The sequence below is a fragment of the Nycticebus coucang genome, chromosome 6, assembly GCF_027406575.1.
Source record: "Nycticebus coucang isolate mNycCou1 chromosome 6, mNycCou1.pri, whole genome shotgun sequence".
NCBI lineage: Eukaryota > Metazoa > Chordata > Mammalia > Primates > Lorisidae > Nycticebus > Nycticebus coucang.
Genome location: NC_069785.1, coordinates 52,808,415 through 52,818,246, shown reverse-complemented (window position 1 = coordinate 52,818,246; position 9,832 = coordinate 52,808,415).

The following is a 9,832-nucleotide window of genomic DNA, read 5'->3' as shown; positions in this document are numbered from 1 at the left end:
AAGTTAAAAGAAATAAAAGTAACATTCCAAAGAGGTGATGGTACTGTTGAAACCTGCGGCTGTACTAATGTCCTAATGCCCCTGAAAAGTTTGAAAAGCAGTCAAAGTGCAAAGAAATGACTCTAAAAGAAGACTAAATTCATTGTATGCCCTTGAGCAAGGGTTGAGCTCAGTCAAGGAAGGGAGCCACCTTTTCCATAAGAGAATACAGCTTAAGGAGAATGTCGAGGCCAAAGTCTGGAGGGGAGGAACCAGCATCACTTCCAGACTCCCTCCTGTCTGAAGTAGGTCATGGTGGCAGGAGCCCCAAATTGGGACCCAGAAAACTTGCGCTGAAGTCCCAGCTGTTATCATATGTGCAATGTGCAGCCTTTACCATTTTGAACTTCAGTTTCCTTATTTATAAATGAGCCGTAAATATATTGTTCTACCTACCCAGCAGGATTACTGTGAAGGTCACATTATATCATGTGTATGAATGTTCATGTGCACTGAAAAGCACAATAAAAATATAAGAAAGTATGAAAAATAGGGGAAGGTACTTGAAGATATTTGGGGATGGAAGTGCTAGATATTTTTCATTTGTTCCTTCAAATTTCCTCTCCCTTTTATCTTATTAAAGGCTGACTTGATTGAACTGCACCAATGAGCATTCTCAGTCTTTTTTTTTTGAGACAGAGTCTCACTTTGTCACCCTTGGTAGAGTGCTGTGGCATCCTGGCTCACAGCAACCTCAAACTCTGGGGCTCAAGCAATCCTCTTGCCTCGGTTTTTCATTTTTAGTAGAGATGGGGCCTGCCCTTGCTCAGGCTGGTCTCAAACTCCTGAGCTCAGGCAATCCACTCACCTCGGCCTCCCAGAGTGCTAGGATTACAGGTGTGAGCCACTGCGCCCTGCTCCCTTAGCCTTTTGGCTTTTGGTTGAGTCTAATCAACGAGGAGCAACAGAAGGAATTGGACAGGGGTGTATTTGGCTGATTCAATTAGATACCCCTGATACCTTCCCTGCTGAGTCTCCCCATTTTGGCTGCATCACTCTGTGACTTGGAGGGCACAGCTCAGGTCAAAATGCCTTTTCCACACAGTTTTCTCCCCAGACCAACAGCATTGCCAGCATTAGGGAATTTATGAAAAATGCAAATACCGCAGTCCTCCCCTAAACCTACTGAAGGAGAAACTCCAGGGTGGGGCCCAGCAATAAGTCTTCCAGATGATTCTGAAGTCTCTGAAAAATACTATTATAAAGAATTCCCTCTCCTTTGCTCACAGTAACCAAACCTGGGATACTGCCCAATCCCTTGGTGCGCCCTCCCAAACCCTATTGACCTTTGTAAGCAGTCCTTTTGTTACACTCTCCTCAAATTACTCATTTCGCAAGCACCATCATTTCCCATAAGACTCTGATGTTGTATACTGGAGTTTCTTGAGATCTCAAAAACGAGACAAGAAGCTTGTCACGATGGCTCACGCCTATAATCCTAGCACTTTGGGAGGCCGAGGCAGGTGGATTGCTTGAGTTCATGAGTTCTAGACCAACCTGAGCAAGAGTGAGACCCCCATCTGTACTAAAAAAGGAAAAAGTAGCTGGGCATGGTGGCAGGTGCCTGTAGTCCCAGCTACTCGGGAGGCTGGGGCAGGAGGATCACTCGAGCCCAGGAGTTTGAGGTTGCTGTGAGCAAGGCTGAGGCCATGGCACTGTAGCCTAGGGAACAGAGTGAGACTCTGTCTCAAAAAATAAGACAAGTAACTGCCTGGTATTCCACCTGTGTAAAGGACAGGCCCACTGACCAAGGTGAACGGAAAAATATCTGCCAGTGGGTGGCACCTGTGGCTCAAAGGAGTGGAGCGCTAGCCCTGTATGCCGGAGGTGGTGGGTTCAAACCCAGCCATGGCCAAAAACTGCAAAAAAAAAGTTTTTTATATATATACACATACATATATACACATACATATATATATATATATATATATATATATATATACCTGCCAGTGGGACACCCAAATAAGGAGATCACCATGGATGCAAATTCCCAAAATCCTTTAGGCAAAAGCTCACAGTGAGTCTCTGCGTTTTAGGAAATGTCTCCATTTAGTAAACGAAAAAATAATATAACGTCCTGGTAAGACATATGACTAAAATCTGAGGTTTTTGTGTGGACTTAGGCTATAAACGTTGGTTTCTACCAAGGGCTTTCGTCTGAAGCAGAAGCTACTAAAATAAGCTACCTGCAAAAGGAAGCAGCCCATATTTCTTTCCTTTGGCTACAGCCAAAACTATGGTGAGCTAAATTCATATCATCCAATATGAAAGTTGTGTGGGCCAAGACACAACATTTGAGCAGCTGCAGAGGATAAACAAGTTCAAAGAGTCAGTCTAACTTGAGTGTGAAATGCCCAGGACAAAGAGAGACTGTTCTAGGTGTTTGTTTTCTCAGGTCTCTTGTCATAGAGATTCTCCTTGTTTTCAGGGCATGAATCAAAGGTAAAAATATTTAACAGAGGCCAGGAAGGGAGCCAACAGTAGAAATTGAGAAGCCCTGCCCCTCCCTGCAAGTCATTTTATTTGGAAATGTAAGAGTTAAGCAGTTGAAAGTCAGGTTAAGAAAGAGGCTTTAGGAAAATTTAGGCCAAGTGTTAACCCACGTTCTTCTTGCTTTTGCGAATTGAATCGACTGCTTTTGCCTACAATTGAAGAAACAAGACTTTCCAAGTAGTGTCTCTTAATATGCCTGATGGTAAGAAGTGGACCCTAAAAAATCGTGAGGCAGGCTAAACTTATATTCAATTTTTTTTCCTTATTCCACTTTTTAAAACAATGTCCTTCATCTAGCACATACAGAGAGAGACAGAGAGAAATAGAACTGGTATCCTCAAGCTATAATCTGTCTGTTCTTGGCCCACCACTTGACTATTTCCAGATTTTCCCCAATTCGAATTTTTCCAGAGCACACTCAGAATTTAAAGGAATAGGGTCCTCTCCCTCAAGATCTGACTATTACTGACATAGTTATCTAATTAGCCCTGCTGGGCAATGGTTTGAAACTCCTAACTCCTCACTTAGGACAGCCCACCACAGTAGACCAATCTCAGAAATAGAAGGTGTTGCCACTTCGTGGCTGGGTGGCCTTGGGAAGTTGCAAATAAAGATACCAAAAAAAATCACAGATTCTTGGTGTTGAAGAGAGTGAAGTTCCTTAACCGTCCTGGTGATTCCCCTTCAATTTGTCTGTGTCCCATAAAAAAATAAAAACTGATGCTTAACACAAATATAGAAAACTGCGCAAATTATAAATATACAGTGCAATTAATTTGTACAAGGTGAATGTTCCTTGACCAAGAAACAGAAACATGACCAGAACTCTGGGAGCCCAGCCTACCCTTCCGTTGCTTCCTCCCCCAGAGGTAACTCCCATCCTGACTTTTACATGCGGATGATGTGTGCACACAGTACATGCTCTTTTTTTGTCATTTTGGCTTCTTGTGCTCCACATTTGTAAGAATTATCTATGTCATATTATATGTCACCATAGTTGATTCACTATCATTGCTTTCTGTGTGCTTTTTAAAAATTTGTGGTAAAATACACATAGCAATATTTCCCATCCTAACCATTTTAGGTGTGCAAGCTGAGCAGCATTAAGTACATTCACATTGTCACTCCTCCATCACCACAATCCGTCTCCAGAATTGCTTCATCTTCCCAAACTGAAATTCTGTACTTTAAACAGTACCTCCCATTCACCTCTCCCCTTAGTCCCTAGAAACCATAGTCTACTTTCTGACCGGCTTATTTCACTTCATGTCCTCAAGGACATTCATCTATGGTGTAACATGTGTCAGAATTTCCTTGTCTTTTGAGGCTGAATAACATTCCATCATATTAACATACCACAATTTGTTTATTCTGTGCCCTTTTAAAAGTGCATCGCTTTAAAATGGGACTCAGTGTCCCCAGGCCCGGCGTGAGCAGGCCCTTTGTCCAGCTCACCACAGCTCTCATACACTCTTTAAATCCCTTCTGAATCTGGCTCCACTGTAGATAAAGTGCCCCTTGTGTGTTATCCATCCTTCCTCAGCACCTAACTCCAAGGAAAACTCAATGAACAATATTTGTTAATAAACGAATGAAAGTATAACCCCATGAAGTCTCTTCACTTTACCTGTCTAAGCCTCAATTTCCTCATTTTTGAAGTTGAAGGGTTTAGACTACTGATTTCTCACGTCTTTTCCACCTTAACGTCTCTGATTTTATGACAGAATTGCACTTCACAAGGCTCTTCAATGACCTATTCCAAAGATCTTACCAACAAAAGCAAAATTTTTAAAAATACATGGATGCATGCCAGTTTATGAAATTTCTTCTTATCCCCTGGTAACCCTGTGAGGTGATGTGAGAATTTAAGGTTCTGTGAAAGAGATGCTTGCACAGGAGATAGGAGATAGACTTGCAAAGTACTTCATTACAGTAGCCTTGTTGAGGAGGAGGTTTGCCAACTTAGTTTCTCAATCCGGATCTGAAACGAGGCAAGATGAATCCACAGACTTCCCCAGAGGCTGTAGAGAAGTTGCAATTCCCAACCCTGTCACTAGATGGCTATGTAACTGCATCCACAGGGGATAGACAAGGAAAGCAACTCTGTCCCAGAGTCAAGATCTTCCCAAAGTGGCAGTAAACTAACTTTTCTAGGAGTCTCCTATAAAATAATTAGGAGGCCCTGAATAGTCTGAAATACACTGGGACTGGCGTTAGATTTAAAATGCTATTCACTCTGTTCCTGGATAAGTTAAAATAATGACCACAGTATTTTATCCTCCATCTTGTGACTTCCTCATAATCTTTTCTCTCTTTCTTCTCCCTCATCCATTAGAATTCATAAGAGAGACACAAAGCCAAATTTCTGATGGGCCCATGACTGAAACATGCTGGCTTTAAATGTATCAAGGGACAGTAAGTTTGCCAGTAGATCAGTAGCTCAACAGCTGGAATTTTTGAAAGAAACGGAGCTTACTGTTTTATGAAACAGAATACTCTCACACATATTTCAAGAACATTTGGACACTTCTGCATCAGATCAGATGAAAATCCATACAGGTAACCATTCTCTCCTTGAGAACTGCTGCTAACATAATGCTTCTAGATATTTTTTCCTGAGTATATACTAGCAAATCTTTCTTCTTTATAAAAAAGGAAAACTAACATTTAAAAATTATGTTTAAAACACAATTATATTATGAAAAAGACTACTGATTAAACCTAACCATTCATCTCACTCCACATCTTCTCTTATTTTGAATATTCACGGCTTTTGGTAAGGTTGTGTTCTATTATTTCTTACTTTATCTTCTAAAAATAATTAGTATTAACTTATCTAGTCCTCTTTCTGAATTCTTAAGTGTTTTAGCATTTCAGCTACAAAGATATTTTTGCCAGTTACAAACTGCTTTCTCTTTGGAACGTTCCAAACCAACTTTCTCTTGTTCTTTGGAATTGTACGTTTGATGACTAAACCTAGATTACATTTTTTTAGGTAGATTTATCTAAACATGAGTTACTTTTTATTATCCTTGCTTCTTTTGTTTTCAAACCCTACTAACTTAAGATTGGATTAGCACACTTCACTGTTCTTCATTCTAGTATCTTCATGGAAGTTCTGTGACAATCCATTGTGGTTATTCTTTAGAATTTGTAATGTCCCGATCGGATAAAAACAGAAAGGCAGAGAAGACATAAATAATTAGTTGTTTTGGAGAACAATTTCAACTATCCATTAGCATTATATATGGATAAAATGAAATAATGACTATGAAAGCACTTTAAACTCTGTCTCTACAAAAAAAAATATAAAAGAATGCCATGCAAATATAGATGAACATAATATTTGGCTTGACTTCAAACAGAAACCAAAAACTGCTAAAATAATGACTTGTTAGGATTTACCAAGTGCTTGGGGTTAGATATCTTAGGAAAGGCTGGGTGCCTGAGGCTCAGTGGTTAGGACACCAGCCACATGCAACTGGGCCTGTGGGTTCAAATCCAGCCCGGGCCTACTAAACAACAATGACAACAACAACAACAACAATAAAAAAATAGCCGGGTATTGTGGTGGGCACCTATAGTCCCAGCTACTTGGGAGGCTGAGGCAAGAGAATCACTTAAGCCCAAGAGTTTGAGGTTGCTGTGAGCTGTAACGCCATGGCACTCTACCCAGGGTGACGTAGTGAGACTCTGTCTCAAAAAAAATAAATATCCGAGGAAAAAGCCTGGAGACACATGACTACCATCATTTCTTAAACTAGATGAATGTGCTTTACATCTTTACATTGTTTACTTATAAATGTTTTGGCTACTATTGTGTCTCCTAACACATCTTGGTAACAACAATGAGAGAATGCATTTTTACAGCAATGCAGAGATTCCAGCGAATATCAGCGGACATAAATCAGCACTGAGTCTACAGAAAGTGGCTGGGTTGACAAGATGGAGCCAGCGTAATGTGGCTTTCCTATTAGCTTGGCTATAAAGTTGGCTATTAACTTAGTACTTAATTGGATCCTCCTGCAGTGGAACCGTGGGAGCATTCAGTCCTGCAGGCTAGAGAACATGTCGTACCTGTTGAATAGAGTTTAAGGTACTTTAAAAGTCTAGTTATAATTGAGTAATGACTAAACAAAACTTTACTATATCAGGCTTTTAGAAGTGGCAGGCCTATGTCTACCTACACAGAATTGTGTCTGAAGAGCTAAGTCTAAATCTTACCTCTACCATTTATAAAACATGTGCCTTTGTCATACATATATTTTGGCCTTTATGGGCCTCGGTTTCTTTCTTTTTTTTTTGGTTGCAGTTTCAGGCCAGGGCCAGGTTTGAACCCACCACCTCCTGTATATGGGGCCGGCGCCCTACTCCTTGAGCCACAGGCGCTGCCTGGGCCTCAGCTTCTTCATCTGTATATTGAGAGTAATAGTATCTGTCCTTATTCCTCCAAAGAAATAACAAGAGAGCTTTCGGGAAAATTAACAAAAGAGTTTTGGAGAAAAGCATTACACAAACATTAGTTATAATTATCAAATATAACTATCATATTTTATAGATGAAGAAAGTGAGGGCCAGAGAACCTGAACTATGTGGCTAACAACCTACTGTGGCTGAGTTAAATCTACAACATAGATCTCTAAGTCTTCCTTTCTTTTCAGCATATCAATCAGTACTCATTTTTATTTTTTTATTTTTTTGAGAGAGTCTTACTCTTTTGTTTTGGGTAGAGTCCTGTGGCATCATAGCGTATAGCAACCTCAAACTCTTGAGCTGCCTCCTGCCTCCACCTCCGAAGTAGCTGGGACTTACAGGCGCCCACCACAACGCCCAGCTAATTTTTCTCTTTTTTAGTAGAGATAAGGGTCTCACTCTTGCTCAGGCTGGTCTACAACTCCTGAGCTCAAATAATCCACCCATGTTGGCCTCCCGAGTGCTAGGATTATAGGCATGAATCACCACGACACCCATTTTATATAAAATGTCAAAAACTCCATCCAGTACTCATTTGGATATAACTTATTATCCAGTCATAAAATGTCATTAAAATTTAACTTTAAGTTTTTTAGAAGCTAGATTTAATTACCATGTATATGTAGGCGAATTACTGAACTTCCAACTACAGCTGGGCTAGTCCCTGAAGGAAAAAAGATTTTTGTTTTTATTTTGTATGTTATTGGTTGGATAAACCTTCTGTTTTTATAAGAGAGTCATATAAAATATTCTAAACCATAAATCTAATTACTGGGAAGAATCTACAAAACAAATTCAAGCCTTGTATGAAAGCCAAAAACCTTGGGCCCTGTGTGGTGGCTCACACCTGTAATCCTAGCACTCTGGGAGGCCGAGGTGGGTAGGTTGCCTGAGCTCAAGTGTTGGAGACCAGTCTGAGCAAAAGCAAGATCCCGTCTCTAAAAATAGCCAGGCACTGTGGTGGATGCCTGTATTCCCAACTACTTGGAAGGCTGAGGCAAGAGAATCACTTGAGCCCAAGAGTTGGAGGTTGCTCTGAGCTATGATGCCATGGCACTCTACTGAGGGTGACAAAGTGAGACCCTGTCTCAAAAAAAAAAAAGAAAGAAAGAAAGAAAGCCAAAACCTTCATTGTACTTTCCAGTGTTCTTAAAATAACATTTTCACCTTCCCATCATGTATTTTATTGGTATGTATTTTACATATACTCTTCTTAATTATAATTTTTACTACTTATGCAAAAAAGAACAAGTTGTGGATTTGAAGATATTTTATTCTAATATTGTTTTTTTGTCTTTTTTTGTTGTTGTTAAGACAGATCCTCACTTTGTCACCGTTGTAGAGTGCCATGGCATCATAGTTCACAGCAATCCTCTTGGGTTCAAGCAATCCTCTTGCCTCAGCCTCCCCAGTAGTTGGGACTACAGGGCCCCGCCACATGCCTGGCTATTTTTAGAGACAGGGGTCTTGCTTTTGCTCAGGCTGGTCTTGAACTCGTGAGGTCAGGAGATCCACCTGCCTTGGCCTCCCAGAGGGCTGGGATTACGGTGTGAGCCACCACACCTGGCCCTGTTTTTGTCTTAATAAATTCATTAAATAATAATGTGTTTGTGAAAAGAGCATTACATCAGAGACATCTTTTGTTTTAAATAAGTCTATTTTAAGCTTTTTCTTATAGTTTATGATAGATTTGACTAAATAACGTGAAGTTTGCTTCTAACTCTGAGATCCTGTGAACTTGAAGTGAGAATTATAGGAGGAAACCAGATCAATATTTATTTTTCCAGCTATAGTTGCAAGGCTGTTTGGGGCTAGGTTTTTTCCACAGAAAACAACAGGGATATATTCAACCTTGAGGTCTTATTAAAGAATGTCTTTCAAAGTCTTTGTGAGTCTGTAATAGATTAACTTTACAGTGTTCTATGATGGAGAGCACCTAAAATTACATCTGAAGATTTGGCTCATATTCTAATCTTAAACTTCTCCTAATCTCAGTTTTCTAATCTTTAAAATGGATTGTTTAAACAGGATGCCCATACTTTACCTGTAAGATTTTTTTTTTTTAAAGGAGGAAGGCAGAGGATTGAAAGAATCTAGAAAAGCTATTGTTTCAAAGCTACAGAGTTTTCAGTCTAGAGAGAGTAAAAACTTGAGTACTCATCGTGTTCACATAGACTAGGTAGCTTAGCAGAAGAAAAGAAACAACACAGCTCAGAGCAGAACTAAATAAAACGGAAACAAACAAAAATAACAATACAAAGGATAACCAAACAAGTTGGTTCATTGAAAAGATAAACAAAATCAATAGACCATTAGCCAGATTAACCAGAAATAGAAAAGAAAGGACTCAAATATGCTCAATTAGAAATGAAAAGAAGCCATTACAACCAGTATCACAGAAATAGAAAATATTACCCACAAATACTATGAGAACCACTACACACAAACTAGAACATGTAGAGGAAATGGATTAACTTTTTGGAAACACACAGCCTGAATCAGAAAGAAACAGAAACCCTGAATGGACAAATTATGAGCAGCAGGAAGCACTTATAAAAAAAAACTCAACAATTTAAGAAGTCCCAGCCCAGGCAGGCTCACAACCAAATTCTACCAGATCTATGAAAAAGAACCACTACCTATCATACAGAAATTATTATGTAGCATTGAGAAGGAGGGAATCATCCCTAACTCATTCTACAAAGTAAGGAAGACCTTGACACCAAAGCTAGGAAAGGACACAGCAAAAAAAAAGAAGACTGCAGACCAACATCCCTTATGAACATAGATGCAAAACCCCCATCAAAATACTAGCAAACCAAATTTA